The 17,538-nt window shown below is 36.9% G+C and overlaps 1 protein-coding gene across 5 annotated transcripts in view; it reads right to left on the bottom strand.

Moving 5' to 3' along the window:
- Nucleotides 1-15,423, bottom strand: part of znf462 (zinc finger protein 462) — a 53,745-nt gene extending 38,322 nt beyond the window's left edge. For 4 of the 5 annotated variants that reach the window (XM_058757342.1, XM_058757345.1, XM_058757344.1 and 1 more), the window contains exon 1: nucleotides 15,295-15,423. The gene's annotated coding sequence lies outside the window, so the exon portion shown is untranslated. Of the gene's footprint in view, nucleotides 1-14,723; nucleotides 14,849-15,294 lie in introns of those variants that run through there. The other variant, XM_058757343.1, reaches the window with a different exon arrangement.
- Between the last annotated feature and the right edge of the window lie 2,115 nt (nucleotides 15,424-17,538).

Below are 17,538 nucleotides of genomic sequence, written 5' to 3'. Positions count from 1 at the left end.
GGAAACGCAGCCAGTCACAAAACTTCTCATATTCTCCATTACAGCAGGAGAAACAGCTCTGCAAACCTCTAGTTCCTCAAAGCGCTGGGTCATGTGCCTTCCCTCAAATGAGGAAGAAGTCTCAGATGATTCTCATGATAAAGCTCGGTCCGCGCCAAAGATCTGCCAGATGAGATCAGACACACAACCGGTTCCTGTTCTCACTGGAGTTTCCTGATAAACCGGATTGAAAAAAAATGGCATGAGTAACACATAACGACGACTCCGACCGTTTGCAACATCACGTCTACAAAAGAGCCTCAAAGATCCTTCGAGAATCGAAGAATATAAAAGATTTGGCTTCATAGGCTCTTAAAATAATCTTTCCCAGAAATGCACACACTAGCGGTCAAAACTCATCTGCTCACCAAGGCTGCATTTATTTGACCAATAATACAGTAAAATCAGTAAAACTGTGAAATATTATTAAAATTTAAAACAGCAGTTTTCTATGTGAATGTGTGTTAAACTGTAATGCATTTCTGTGATGCGCAGCTGTATTTTCAGCATCATTACTCCAGTCTTCAGCGTCACATGATCCTTCAGAAATCATAATAATATGATACCATAATTATCATATTTTTGTGTAAACTGTGATAAACTACAAACGTTTGGGGTGAAATTAAAGATTGATTATTTTGAACACTGCTAATAATCAGAAAAGTTTGTTGAGCAGCAAATCAGCATATTAGAATGATTTCTGAAGATCATGTGACGCTGAAGACTGCAGTAATGATGCTGAAAATACAGCTGCATCACAGAAATAAATTACATTTTCACAGATATTGACAGTTATTTTAAATTGTAAAAATATTTCAAAATTTTTACTGTATTTTATCAAATAAATGCAGCCTTGGTGAGAGACAAAATCTATAAATAAATCGTAATTAATCCAAACATGTGAGGTTATATATTTTGATCTCGTGTTCAAACATAACCCAATTTAACAAACAAATGCAAAGATCCTAATCTAATACAAGAACGCAGAAACTCCCGGTAAGAGTGACTAATTAGACAATCACAAACATCCAAACGCATCAATATGAGCGCGTCGCATCATTTCTGACGTTCATATCAACAGATGTGAGATCTTCTGGAGTGATGTGCTCATAATCTTCTTCCTCCATCCAAATCATTGGCTTTTATGTTTCAAAGCAAATCCCTTCCAGGAAGCATATGGCAGCAGAAATAGGTCAGCCATTAACAAACCAACATGAAGCTTCTGAGACGCATCCAACACAAGCCGTTCCCAAGAGTCGATTTAAGACTCGCTAACCCCTTCTGCAAAAACACGAGCATTATTCTCCACTCGTCTGTCCATGAGCAAGACAATGAAGCTCCCCTGAGAGACTCCATTCTTTATAAAACACATAGTAATGGACTGATATATCAGCAATATCACACGAGAAACAGAAAACAGCACAACTATGATACTGCTTCTATACAACGGCTCCATAAACAAGTAAATATTGAGTAACTTCCATTTTAGACACATTGTTGAGTTACTTTGTCTCACTCCTCTATGATTCAGTGTTGTTGAATGAATCATATGAATTCAATGACTCACTCATAATGAATCACTCGTTTTATTTTCTAAATCGATTAAATGAATGATTCAATGATTCAAAAGACAGCCACTTGTTTCTTTTCTGAAAGAATCAGTGCTGAACAAATCATTTGAAATGTATTCATAATGACAGCCATTTGCTGAATCCATGTTTTGAACAAATCGATTAAGGGGATGATTCAATGATTCAAAGACAGCCAATTGTTTATATTCGGAAAGAATCACAGTGTACGAACTGCTTGAATAAATAATTCAATGACAGCCACTTGTTTAGTTTCCAAATTAACTTTTTATTTTTTTACGAAATTGATTGAATGATTCAACGACTCCTTCATAATGACAGTCACTTGTTTCTTTTCTAATTCTTTTTTTGGTTAAAAATGATCCAAAAATCAATATTTGAGTAAGTACATAACCAGCCAGTGTTCAAAACTATCACCTTGCTTTAGCCCGATTCACAACAGTTAGCTTATAATAATGTTTTCTAATCTGAGTGGTATGGGTAGGATTTTGTGGGAAATTCGAGCATGGCGCTGCGTCATTATGTCACGTCTGTAAACATAAAGAAGTTGTCCCGGCTAGTAGGTTATCGCATGTGAGGATAGCCTTTTCTCACAGCAGCTGGAATAATTAAATGTCAAAAAATCATTTGATGGTGCACTATACTCATTGTCATGCAATGCTGATGTTGTTAACATTAATAATTTAAGAATAAAGTATAACAATAATAATAATAAATTGCACGGTTTGATGTGATATGAGCTAACCAATCATTAGATTTAATCACGACTGGTAGCGCGATTTCCTCAGTTGGTCAGAACAAACATGGCAGACTTGTTACTTACTCGTTCAGATGACAATATCCGGTGAAAAGACTTATTTGGGTCATATATTCCAAGACGTAGGCTAGAATCTGTGATTCCTAAGTACAGTATCCACACCCGTGCAGACTGATACACATACTCCTCAAAACATATTCATCAAGATAATTCCACTAGTAACTGCAATTCCAGGTTTTCAAACAGAGATGGCGACAAAGAGGCAAAACTTACGGACTGCAGCTTTAACCAGTTTTAATACAATGAAAAAAAACTAAAACAAATAAATAATTAAAAACAGTAAATAGTGACCAAAAAAAAAAACAGATCAAAACAGTATAACAAAATGTCTTTACAAAAACCAATTACAAAAATTAAACAAAATATGAAAACAAACTGTATTTAACATTCAAATATACTGTAAATTTCTACAGTGTGTTTGATCAGATTTAACATTTTCTAATTGTATTTAATATTAATATTTAATATTTTTATAAAATAAATTTAGTTTTTTGCTAAAGTTGGTTGGACTTTTTTGCAGTGTTTTTGCGTGCCGTTTTAAATGTGCAGTAAACCAGGGATATTTCCAGTGAACAGGACACCACAAACCAGGACTGTGATCAGAAAACAGGAGGTCTAGTTACCCTACATTCTTAAAAATAAAGGTTTTTAATGTTCCGTGAAGAACCTTTACCATCCATGAAATTGCATAAAAGGTTCTTTAGAACATTAAAATGATCTTCAGACTATATATGACCATGTGACCCTGCAGCACAAAAGCAGTCATAAGCAGCACAGCTATATTTGTAGCAATAGCCAACAATACATTGTATGGGTCAAAATTATACATCTTTTATGCCAAAAATCATTAGGATATTAAGTAAAGATCACGTTCCATGAAGATATTTTGTTAATTTCCTACCGTAAATATATCAAATCTTAATTTTTGATTGGTAATATGCATTGCTAAGAACTTCATTTGGACAACTTTAAAGGAGATTTTCTCAATATTTTGATTTTTTTGCTCCCTCAAATTCCAGATTTTCAAATAGTTGCATCTCAAGCCAAATATGGTCCGATCCTAACAAACCATACATCAATGGAAAGATTATTTATTCAGCTTTCAGATGATGTATAAATCTCAATTTCAAAATGTATGAATGGTTTTGTATTCCAAGGTCACAATAATGAATGGTTCCTCCAAGAACTGTTCATTGAAAGCTCTTTGGGAGCAAAAAAATGGTTCTTCTATGGAATCACTGCAAAAAAAAAAAAAAAACATTTTGGAAGCGTCAACATAATGAGTGCAGAAACAGACAGCAGAGATCAGTGATGTTCAGCTGAAGCTTCTGAGAAACTCAGGCTGCGGTTGAAGAGTCACCTCGCTCCACTGATCCTGACTGAATTATCTCCTGCATCAACGCTAGCGACTCCATTTCACAGCCGACACTGGTCATCCACCATTTTGTGCTCCTCAAGGCAACGGCTGCAGATCTTCCTGACTCTTCAAACCCTGCTGGCCTTTTCTCGAGAGACCGACATGCATCACACGAGAACCAACACCTCGACCAGCTTCCTCGTGCTTCGAAAACAAACTAACGTCAGAGGAAAACACAAATCACGTCTCCTGAAACACACGTCTCAAAACCTCTGCAACATCTCAGTATGGAACTCAATATCTGAGCGGCTGAGTCTCATTCAGGTTTGTCTATTTCAGGAGAAACATCAGAGACATTGGAGTTGATACTGCAGTGCCATTAAGACTCGTGCAATTAAAAATTGCCCAGAAAAATTGAAAAAAACTTTGCCCAGCCCTACGTGCAACATTTGAGCAATAAAATATCAATGCCATTCGGTAAACCTTTGCAAATCATCACAAAATAATTAAAGCATTACACTGAAAAAAAAGAACATAAAAATAAGATTTAAACAATTTTCACTCAAACTGCTAGTGCATTTCACAAATAATGACAAAGAAACGGCAAGTACTGAATTAAAGCATAGCATGCCTCAAACAGTATTTTCAGTAAATTCATCAGTTTCTACAGTGTATTTGATCAGATTCACACACGAGTGATCGACATGCTTCCCATAAAACCACAATGTGCATCTGATATCTGCTCTAAGGCATATCAAAGAAATGTCTCGTAATTAAAAAAAATGCTACTTTACACTTGTAACCAAAGACACAATCTCAGCTCTGCATTATTGAAAAAGACATACTTCATCCTCTCTGAGCTTCAGTAATTGCCGGCCTCAGGCGTGGGAACGTTTTATCTAATGATGATGGATGAAACTCTTGGAGATCCTCCACTCAACAAGGTCACGCTTTCCACAAGCACTTTAACACCAATCTGATCGCCAAAAATGTACAGATATTTCATTCGCGCGCTGGATTATGGTGTGTAACCTGTATTCCTCGCCCAAAAACAGTCATCATTTACTCAAACCCAAATCATCTCAAAAGACTAATTTCTGCATATTAAAGCTTGGTGCGCCATGATTGGTTACGAGAAACACATCCACCAATGGCATGTTGCATCATTTGACATCAAGCACGAAGTTTCTTTCTTCTTTCTTTCTATCTTTCGCATCAAAAATGCATGAAAACGCATGGTATTGGAGAGCAGTCATGGAGGAGAATTCCGTTTCAACCTGCATGAGTTTCTTCTGTTGAACACAAAAGATGATATTTTGAAGAATATTTCAATTGTTTTTGATCATACAATGAAAGTCAATGGGGTCCAAAACACCACCGATTTTCATTGTACGGAAATAAAAGCACAAAAACACACTTGAAAATATCTTCTTTTGTGTTCAACAAAAAGTAAATCATACAGGTTTGAAGGACATGATGGAGAATAAGTGAAAGATCATTTTTGGGTGAACAATCACCAGGGTTTGTGCAGGTTTTATGAAGACAAATTTAAGATCTTTTTTAGACTAATTAAAAGAAAAAGATCTCCAAGATCTGTAAATGGAAATGTCTTGAGTTATATTGGCAACACTTCAATGTTTGAAAACACAACTTCCAACTAGAGTTATTTTAGTATCCTTGAGACACTTATTATAGTTTAGATTTTTTTAATAATATTTTTATTTTTTTATGTCTATTTTATCTCAGTTTCACAGAAAATAAGACTAAAACAGAACAAAACAATGTTTTCACAGAAAACAAAAACTGAACAATTGGTCTCCACGTTGTAAATGACACTACACTATACTATACTACACAAGAGTATACTGTACTGTACTACACTGTGCTTCATTACACTGAACTCCATTACACTATACTTCACTGCAAGACACTACACGTCGCAAAACAACACTGTACTACACAACTGTATACTGCACCATATTACACTACTCTGCACTATACTATATTGCATCACAATAAACTACATTACACAATACTACTCTACACTATACTTCACCGCACTACACTAAACTATACTGCACTATACTATTGCATCAGACTAAACTACACAAATCTATCCTGTATTATATTACACTACACTATACTATTTCACCACACTAAACTACACAATACTACACTGCAATATATTACACTACTCTGCACCATACTATATTTCACTGCACCAGACTACACAATACTTTACAGCACTATATTTCACTACTCTGCACTATACTATATTGCACCACACTACACTATACTGCACAATACAACACTACTCTGCACTATACTATATTTCACTGCACCAGACTACACAATACTTTACAGCACTATATTACACTACTCTGCACTATACTATATTGCACCACACTACACTGCACAATACAACACTACTCTGCACTATACTATATTTCACTGCACCAGACTACACAACCCTATACCATACTATACTTCACTGCACCACACAATTCTACACTGCATTATACTACACCACTCTGCACTGTATAATACTTCACTGCACCAGACTATACAATACTTTACAGCACTATATTACACTACTCTGCACTATACTATATTGCACCACACTACACTATACTGCACAATACTACACCACTCTGCACTGTATAATACTTCACTGCACCAGACTACACAACCCTATACCATACTATACTGCACTACTTTGCACGATACTATACTTCACTGCACCACACCACAGTATACTACTGCACTATACAAACTTTGAGGGTCAAGAGGGCAAGATGCTACAAATAGTGTCATTAAACAAAAAAAGTTACTGTATAAACGTTCACGCTTCAGCATCCAATGAGGCCATCAGAGCTTTGGGAGCGACTGTAAGAGGAAAAGAATGAAACGCTCAGGACCAAAACACTGGAAAATAACCAGGAAGCGTTTTCCCTCAGGAAACCTTCAGTTCCAATTCCGCTGCTCTCTTTCTGTCTTTGGCCTGATTCGGGCCGTTTTCTCAAGCCAATAAGTGTTACCATCAAACCGCATAGAACATCAAAGCGTGAAGACACGCTCGACCAAAGACAAGAGATGTTCTTCCATTTGGATCTCCTAATGAAGGACTATTCCCAGCTGAAGCCTGGGAGGTTTTGGACTTGACTAAAAATCAAGTGTTTACTAAAGAAACAACCTCGTTTGAAATGTCCACTCGCATCTGTGCTTGAGCTTCGAGTCATCTGCAGCACAGCATTAATCTAACCAGCCATACTGCATGATGTCAGAGGACCTGTATGTGTCGTTAAAATCATTTCCACAAAGGCAAGAACACGTCTGAGAAATGTTTGCATTGAGTTTGTATGGAAACTAATGTTTACAGCAAATAATCATCAGTTCATACAAACAGTGAATCTTTACTACTTTTAACAGCCATAATTATGTGCTACAGACACTTCAGAACAAATCCCGGTGTAAATTCATGCCTGTTTGTTTACATTGTTTCAGCATGCTGCTCTGATCCAAAATCACCTACAGACAATATTTTGGGGGTAGAAAAACCTTTTAAATGGACTATCTCTGAAACCCACATTTTTTAAGTGCCACAATTGACAGTCTGGACATTTATAATGTTACAAAAGATTTATATTTCAAATAAATGCTGTTCTTTTGAACTTTCTATACATCTGTGAATTCTAAAAAAAACACAGTTTCCACAAAAATATCAGGCAGCACAACGGTTTATAAAAAAAAAAATCAGAAATGTTTCTTGAGCAGCAAATTAGAATGATTTCTGAAGATCATGTGACACTGAAGACTGGAGTAATGATGCTGAAAATACAGCTGCGCATCACAGAAATAACAGTTTAACATTCACATAGAAAATAGTTTTATATTTTTATAATATTTTTTAAATTATAATAATATTTCATAATTTTACTGCATTTTTGATCAAATATATGCAGTCTTGGTGAGCTTCTTAAAAAAACAAAACAAAAAAAAAACACTCACCAACCCCAAACTTTTGAATGTTAGTGTATTTTAGTAATCTCACATTTTGATTGTAAAGGCTATATCTTTAATGCTGGAATCGGCCACCACAAGCAGATCATATTTTCTTCTGCTTGTGTTGAAAATGCAGCACAGTACAGGAAGTACAGGAAGAGTACAGGAAGAACCAGTTACCAACCATTCACTAACCTGAAAGCATAACAGACCGTGGATGATTCTGCATTTCAACTCATGACAATAACACCTAAAAAAGTGCATGTTGGCTGCCAAATTATACAGTGACCGAGCTTACTGTACACAATACCTGCTTAACATGCACCAAAAGCACTTGTGGATAATCAATGTACCAGGCTGTTGATTGTTAATCATTCAAGTGTTTGTATGATTAGATTATGCCAATATCTGTACGTTTCTTAGGAATGACCATCATCCACATAGTTCTGTCATATTTAGTTTGATCTGATCACGATCTGTTCAATGCACTTGCGCAGAATTATGAAGCTTCTCCTTTAAAACTTGGAGAAAATGCAAGAAAACTCAAGAGTAAGTGAAGACGGAGAAGCAGAATAATACTATGAACGTTCATGCAAGAAAAACCAGAATCTGAACATGAACCATGACCGTGGAGCTGAAGGATCTCAAACAGACAGACTCCAGAAACTCACATCTATAAATAGCAACACAACATGCCAATGTCCCGCGTCCCTCTCCAGAGAATCCATACCTCTCAGTTTGACTCGACGGCACCAAACCAAACGCTCTTGTAGCCACACGTCAGAAAGACGAGCGATCCATTAATATTAACTCACCGACGAGAGCTTGCTTCCCTCCAACTTCTTCAATATTTAATCAGACTTGGACACTGGCACCTTCCAGCCGAGCGGATCTGCGACAACAACGCCGCTGTTCGCTCTCAAAGGACGCCTTGTCCTGCCTCTGCGCTCGGCCTCTATAGGAACAGAGCCGTCTACAGAACGCTGAATGTTTCCAGACACATCTGCAGATCCTGCAGAAGCACAGAGCCACAGATACTGCTGGATCATCAGAGAACAGAACACCGACCAACTCACTGCAAACATCCACATCATGACAGAAAGCTGGGATTCTCAACCTTTTGGACTTGAAGGCCCACCTTCAAATTATACTGTAATATGTGACACTGGAGCCAGTCATAAAAAACAACAGTCATAAGGGTCAATTTTGAAATTGAGATTTATACGTCATCTGAAAGTTGAATAAATAAGCTTTCCATTGATGTATGGTTTGTTAGGATAGGAATCTGAGGGTGCAAAAATAAAATAAAATAAGTTCTTAGCAATGCATATTACTAATCAAAAATGAAGTTTTGATATATTTACGGTAGGAAATTTACTAAATATCTTCATGGAACATGATCTTTACTTAATATCCTAATGATTTTTGACATAAAAGAGAAATGGATAATTTTGACCCATACAATGTATTGTTGGTTATTGCTACAAATATAGCTGTGCTGCTTATGACTGCTTCTGCAGGGTCACATATTAACTGATCAGAAATCATTCTAATTTTCTGCTCAACAAACATTTCTGATTATTATCAATGTTGAAAACAGTTGTGCTGCACAATATTTTTGTGGAAATCTTGATACATTTTATTTTACAGGATTCGCAATGAATAGAAAGTTCAAATGAACAGCATTTATTTGAAATAGAAATCTTTTGCAACATTATAAATACCACTTTTGAGTGATTTAACGCGTCCTTGATGAATAATAGTATTCATTTCTTTTTTTAACGTTGGAAAATATTTGAAGTAATATTGTGCAGCACAACTGTTTTCAACATTGATAATAATCAGAAATGTTTCTTGAGCAGCAAATTAGAATGATTTCTGAAGGATCACGTGACACTGAAGACTGGAGTAATGATGCTTGTTATAAAACTCCTCTCACTGTCACATAAGACTCAAAATAACGTCATGACACCAAAATGAGATCTGGATGAGCAGATTTTTACTGGGTGTCATGTAAGTTTCTTCAAGATCTTGAATCATGCCAGATCAGCTCGGTCATCGCTGAGGAGAGAAAAGTTCATCTTGTGGTCTCAAGAGTCTCAGAATAAACTGCACTTGAATAGTGTGACTGAGAGACACGTGTGAGACGCAAATAAAGGCGGCGTTCTGGATGAGATTTCAGGCTGATCTGAGGTCAGAGGAGCCAGCAGAACCAAGAAATCAGACTAAAGGATCCGCCAGAGGAACGAGGACCGAAAACACTTGTGCAACGAAATAGTCGCGCAAGAAGCAATTCTGCATTTACTACGGTGTGATCAGATCTTCATCTCAAAACAAAAACAGTGTGAAATCAATGAGGAAAACACTGTGGAAGTGTTAAATGGTTTAATGTTTCAAAATGATTTTTAAAAATTATTATTTTATTATTCTTATTGATTATTCATTTAAAAATTAGAATTGTAATTTTACACTTGTAATGTAAAATAACAGTATTAATATTATTGTATTATTTCGCTTAAATAATTTAATTTATTTAGGTAATCATAACCAGTTATAATATTATTATTATTATTAATTTAGTCATTAAATAATGTATAATGTTTTCCACAAATCATGCAGCCCTAAAATGTTATTATTCTTATTGATTATTCATTTAAAAATTAGAATTGTAATTTTACACTTGTAATGTAAAATAACAGTATTATTGTATTATTTCTCTTAAATATTGTTTATTTAACTTATTTATTTTGGTAATCATAACCAGTTATTATATTATAATTATTAATTATTTTAGTCATAAAATAATGTATAATGTACAAATCACAAAAAAAAAAAAGAGTTTTTTCCACAAATCATGCAGCCCTAAAATATAGACAATTCTTAAGTGTTCACAGGGTTTATGGTGCAACTGTATCATGTATTATGCATTTAATGTATAATGGACATGAAGATGCATCACCAGACTTGAATATTGGATTCTAGAGTATATATATATTTACATGCATTCATTTATCAGACAAGTGTTTGTTTGAAATATTGTTCTTTAAACTGTTAGTTTTGTGGCATTTCAATTAAAACACACAAAGCATGCAGCACAACAACTAATTATGACCCAAACGAGGTTACGTAAATAAATGCAGCACGTTTCTAACGTCCAGCAGAACGTTACATAACATATGGCTTCTTTAGATAAGAGTGAATGTGTGTGAGACTCCAGAAACCAATGCATCACGTCAAGAAAGCGTCCACTGGACCATTTCAATTGGCTTTTGTGTGTCTCGCTTATTCTCTCTCTGTCAGGCCGCCTGAGGAACAACTCTGAACTCCAGCGCTTCTGTGAGTTTCTGCCTCCTTCAGCGGCCTCATCCGACTGAAAGGTCCATTTTGTAGCTCGGATCACTCGACCATCAAAATGGAAGCCCTTCAGCCGTCTGGAACGAGCAGCGTCCTTAAAAACAATCTGAGACGCAGCACGCTTCTCCTGTAGGAAAGCATTTAATCAGCCGTGATCTCACGTGCATCTCTTTACTAAAGCCTGCCATCAGTCAAAGATCTCGATATGAGTTTTAAGAGATAAAGCAGACGTTACGATGGAGCAACAACATCTTCCGCAGAGACATCGGAGATGCTAAAATGCACGGACAATGAGAGCAATTAAGGTGACCTGAAGAAAGCAGAAGATAGCCTGGAGCCGCGGGACGCTTCTCCACATCGCTCACCTTATTAATAACACAAGCAGCCTTTGACATTCAAAATTATTCAAATGAAATCACCACATTACTCCATGCACACAAACATCTGCGGCCTGGAAAACCTCCGTGAGATCAGAGTTCAATGCGTCTGCTTTATCTGACTCGCCATTAATTGAAATAAAACTGAAAATTGTGATGTGGCTTGGTGCAATTATGCAAACAGCCAAAATGAGAAGCGCTTTTTTGGTTTTCCACCCAAATAAAAGCTCAACGAAGAAAAGAAATTAAGACAACCATTATTAAGATTATTAGTACTAGTAATGTTGTAATTTTACAGCTGTAACGTAATATGAAACTACTATTAGTTTTAGTATTATTAATTATTTTTCATAACTCAATTTACATATATCGAATAAAAAAAGAATCATTTAAAATAGCGTTGTCAAACGATTAATCGCGATTAATCGCATCCAAAATAAACATTTTTGTTTACATAATATGTGTGTGTACTGTTTATATTTATGTATATATAAATACAGCATGTTTTGAAAATATTTACATTATATATTAATATATAAATGTAACATTGTTCTTAAATATATACATGCATGTATGTGTATTTATATATATATACACATAATAAATATACACAGTACACACACACATATACTACGTAAATAAAAACTTTTATTTTGGATGCGATTAATCGCGATTAATCGTCTGACAGCACTAATTTAAAACAATATGATTACTAGTAATCATCATCATCAAACGATTATTATTATTATTATTTTATAGCCACATACATAATTATAATCACACAAAGAAACTGCATTTTAAAGCGCAATCACAAAACTGTTATCAGAAAAATCGCAATTATTTTTTTATCCCCAAATTGTGTGGCCGTAAAATCAATAATGAACATAATCGGCAATCAACACGATAAACGATTTTAGACACCAGTGAAATTTCACAAATCTTAATACCAATATCACAGCAAAAACTAATACTACTCAAGTCAACACTCATAAAATAACTCGTGTAACCTCTACAATTCAGTTTCACACTCCTAAATATGACTTCCTTTGGTCATTTATGTGCTCCCAATTTGAAATTTTCCTACAAGATAAAGACATAAGCAGTTGTTGCACACTGTAAAAAAAGTAAATTTCATTTTTTTTTAAATCTTGAAAACTGAGTTAAAACAGGTTCAATTATTTTGATGAGATATGAATAATAAAAACAACTTATTTTAACTGTATTCATTTACATTTGTATTTATAATGTGTAGCATAGTTTACATGTATGCATTTACTATATTTGTTTTCATAGCCTTCAATTTGGGCATTATTTGGATGGCAACACTGGGAATGATGCATTTGTGAAACTTTTTCTTTTATCATAATATAGCCTAATCTCATAATGCACACCTGGAGAACAACAGTGCATTCATGACAGTCACGGTTCTATTACGAAACACTCATGAACAGCAGCTTTGGATGAATATCCTGCTTTAAACGTGGAATAAAGTCAACGGGTACAGCTGTTCTGAACCCTACTGAGCTTCATGCTGTCTACATAGGGGTCATACGAGCATAACTAACTCAGCGGAGACTCGGCTCACGGTTCACTTCAGGAGAGTTTACATGCTATAATTACACAAAACCCTAATAAATCAGCACACTAACATTTACATCAGACATGCTTGCTTTAAAACTTTATGCACTGTGAAAACGCTATATACACTTGATGCATTACATCTCAAACACTGTAAAGAGCAGCGATTTTACAATCTGTGGCGATGCTGTCTAGGTAGGCAGCTCACTAGGGTTTGGAACAGCTCATGTTTACCCTGTTAACTTCACCCTCATTGGTTTATCATTAAAAATAGATGATGCCTTTGTGTCTATTCATTCGTTTTCTGTGTTCAACATGACAAAGAGACAATAAAGGACGTGGCAATGAGCTTCACCGAAAGTCATAAACAGATTTGACAAACTTCCGAGCACGAACTACAATCATCTACCTAATCAACGGCCAAAAATACTACAACAATACCAATCGCTGTTAAGCAAACCGACAGTAAATATTCTCTCTAGTGGACTGGTTTACTGAAAACAAAGTTCACAATCGAAGCACTTCTCCAGCGAGCTGAACAGACTGGATCTTCATGAAAAGTGGGTCAGTGGTGAGCTTGAACCATGAGCCATCGCCGTGTGCTCAACAGTTGCATAAGACGGCTTTTAGCTTTTCCAGGTCAGACGCTCGACCAGATCAAAGTCATTACTGTGAAACCACAGACATATCCCCCCTCCCCGACCCCTCCAAAAATCCTTCCCAAAATGCATCTAAGACTGATTTGGAGGTGGAAGAACGAGTCCCAAAGACAAACTAAACCATCATTGCATGCAAAATGCTTTTTGTTGCATTCAATCACCAGTGAAAACATTACAAAGAATGATCTCACAGCCTCAATAAACCACAAAGAACCTGCTTAGAAACATCAGACAGCAGCAGGCCCTTAAAAACAGCCAGTAACCTTCATGTGAGAGAACCTGTTTGCCCTGACATGGGAGACGTGCCACCATTTTGAGTTCCTCTGGCCTGCGTCTGTCGCATTGAGAGTGTGTGTGTGTGTGTGTAGCGCGCTGTCTTTGTCAGCGGGATTTCACAGTGGCCAGAGCGATTGCAGAAGGACACACACACACACACACACACACACACACAGAGAGAGAGAGAGAGCCAATGGAGAAACAACTGCCTTTCACCAAAAAGCTTTGATGGTGTGCAACGCTGAACATGTCACAATCACACATGCATGTCAGATTATTAAACCACAGCCAGACAAGTGCACAAACGTTCACTCTCACTTCCAAGCAGAAGCTTCAGATCTGCTCCCAAACGACACACAGGTGCATAAAGGGAAGCGTAGCCTACATAAAGAAAAGTTCGGCATTTGTAAGTTCTACAGCCTTCAACGTGCAATGCAATGCATGCATCCACTAAAATGAAACTAAACTTAATTTCTGAGCCTGTGAGATCTTCTACAGAACTACGTGAGGAGCGTCTGTAGGCCACTGTAGAACATTACACAAACACGCTAAACTCAACGGTTTACTCCAAAAGCGGATTTACCGCGGCAGAAAATATTATCGCATGGCAAACTTCACGCAGAATCAAGTTAATAGAAAGAAGAAAAAAAAGTGCAAACGAGCGTGAAATGTCACCAAACGCGCGTCCAGCTCCATGCAGTGGCCAGTGGCAGCAGGAGAAAGTCAACCTTTGTTCTCCAGACTCCATTTTCTGGAGGAAGCCTCGGTGTCATTCTACACCTGCGGCGACAAACACCTGGAGCCCGTCGCGGAAAAACAACAAGGCTATTTTCACGCCGCCACATTGTAACACTCTGGTCACGTCACGGGAGCGTAGCGCGCGCGTCTGCACGCGTCGCGTCGCGTCCGTCTGTGACTGACTGACTAATGGACGCGGAGCTCCAAATCCGTGCAATGGCTTCCAGAAAAGCGCCAGTCACATTTCGCGTTTCGCCGCTCGGATGCGCTCACCGGCGGCGCGACGCTCCTTCCAGTGGAGGAAAACACGCGAGGAGACGCTCCAGCGACGCGTCACCGCACGAGCTCCAAGGTGCCCGTTTTTGGAGGATTCGCTCGGTTTGGGTCTGGGAAGCATTAAAAGCGCATTTCCAGGTCATTCCCAAAGCGCCTCTCCACGGATCCCGAGCTCCAGCGCGTTATTATGGAGCGAGGCGAGATGTGGACGATCGTGAAACCGAATACTCACGGCTGGATCCTGGATCTTCTGCGAACTTGTTCCCGGTCTAGAGCAGCAGGATGATCGCCATCTTCCCTCTTGCTTCTGCTGCTTCTCCTCCTCCTCCTTCTCCTTCTTCTTCTTCTTCTTCTTCTTCAGTACGGCAGCTGCAGATGACCTGAGCTCCGGCTGTCTCTGAATAATGAGCAGCCTCAGAGACAAGGAAGACAATCTGCTAAGCAGGCAACACAAAGAAGTTTTGGAGTCTAGCAAGCACCAGAGGGTGCACAAGAGTTTGCGATGAGACAGTGAGACAGGAGGAAGGTCCACAGAGCCTCTCATGACTCCAGCAGTAATGGAGCTCAAACATGGAGCCCCTCACGGCGCTTATGACACGTTATGATGAGCCATATGATGAGGACGCGTCATTACAGACCGCGCGCGCGTATCTCCGCCGTGCGTTTCATATGTTCTCCAGCACCATGCAGGAACCTTTTCAATGGGTTTCGCGTCTATGAAGCTCATTAACCAGCGCAGTATAAACACCACAGTCACGTGATGTTATTTTAGCGTCACTGATTCCAAATAAATTGCATTTTATGAATCTCGTGGAGTGGTTGTGTTTGTTGATTTCATCCGAACCTGGTGTACAGTGTAAGCCGTGCACCATCTGTTCTGATGGCATCTCAGTAATGTCATGTTTTGACATTTCTGACTACAGGGAACGTTCTCACAACGTTTTTTAAGAGTTATATTAATGTTAGAAAAAAGTTCTTATTTTATGCAATCTTTTATCTTAATATTTGATATACATTCTCAAAATGTTGAGAAGACATTAATAGAACGACGTCCTCGTGATGTTATTGTTACCTGTTGAATGTTGAGAAACGTTCGTTATCATAACGTCCTTATGGTGTCATTTCTACTTGTTAAAAATAAACATTCAAACATTTTAGTATAAATACATTAAAGAACCCGTATAGGAACTACTTTATAAGAAAGCTACATATTTTAATGTTCTTGGAATATTAAAAATAAACGTTCCGATAACATTAAATTTGGGGTAAAAAGTATAGTTAGTAGAACTTTGAAAGAAACGTTCTAGGAACCTTTAAATAATGTACTTATTACAACAAGAAAGCCAGACATTTTATTGTTCTTAGAATACTAAAAATAAATGTTCCAATAACTAAATTTGAGGTAAAAAAAAAATAAATAAATAGCAGCACTTTGTAAGAAAGGTTTTAGGAACCTTTAAATAACGTTCTTTAATCATGACTAGTAAGCTAGAAATATTATTGTTCTTGGAATATTAAAAATAAACGTTCAAATAATGTTATATTTGGGGTTAAAAATAAAATTAATAGAACTTTGTAAGAAACGTTTTAGGAACCTTTAAATAATGTTCTAATCACGACAAAAAAACTAGTCATTTTAACGTTATTAAACGTTATTATTTTTGAGGGAAAATAAAATGTTGTAAGAAAGGTTTTTGTAACCTTTAAATAATGCTATAATATATACTAGACATTTCAACGTTTTAAAAACATTTTAAAACAATGTTCCCACAACGTTTTTAATATCCTAAATCTAAATGTATGGTGCAGTTATGGCCGCCGGTGAACCAATGACAGGACTGAGCAGTTTCCTCCCTTTCCTCGCTATCCACGGCCACTTGACACAATGGTCAATTAGATTTTTAACTGCCCTTAACCACTAACTCAATGAGTCTGACTGACACAGAACAACCGAATCATAAATCAGTGACATGGAAAGTGTTACTTGCAATGTTTTCCATTTTTGCTTTGAATGACATTCAACATAATGTTCGACTCAAATGGTCATGGGTTCGATTCCCAAGGAATGCACGAACTGACTTTTGGATAAAAGCGTCTGCCAAATGCGTAAATGTAAATGCAATGCCATAAATGCATCAAGATATGAAGAATATGTCAGTAAAGTCAGACTTAAAAGTTAAAAACCTCCTGTCCTACTGGTAAAGAGCACTTAAACTCAACATGAGTTTCATAATTCTTATACTGTGGATGCTTCACTGATGCACTCATTTCTGAAGAATAAATGTCTTGATATTTCACCTTTATTCAACATCCACCTTCATATACTGTAGAGAAAATCAATTAATCTTGGAGAGAATATAAAATATCACTGTAAAAACACTTTTAATGTGGATGTTTCAACATTCACTCAAATAAAATCTCTCATCAATTCATCAGGTCTTCAGAAAATCTGACCTGAATTCATTAACCATTTTTA

This window comes from Onychostoma macrolepis, chromosome 21 (assembly GCF_012432095.1).
Source record: "Onychostoma macrolepis isolate SWU-2019 chromosome 21, ASM1243209v1, whole genome shotgun sequence".
NCBI lineage: Eukaryota > Metazoa > Chordata > Actinopteri > Cypriniformes > Cyprinidae > Onychostoma > Onychostoma macrolepis.
Note: the sequence above shows the minus strand (reverse complement) of the source record. Positions and strands in the feature narration are given on the sequence as shown.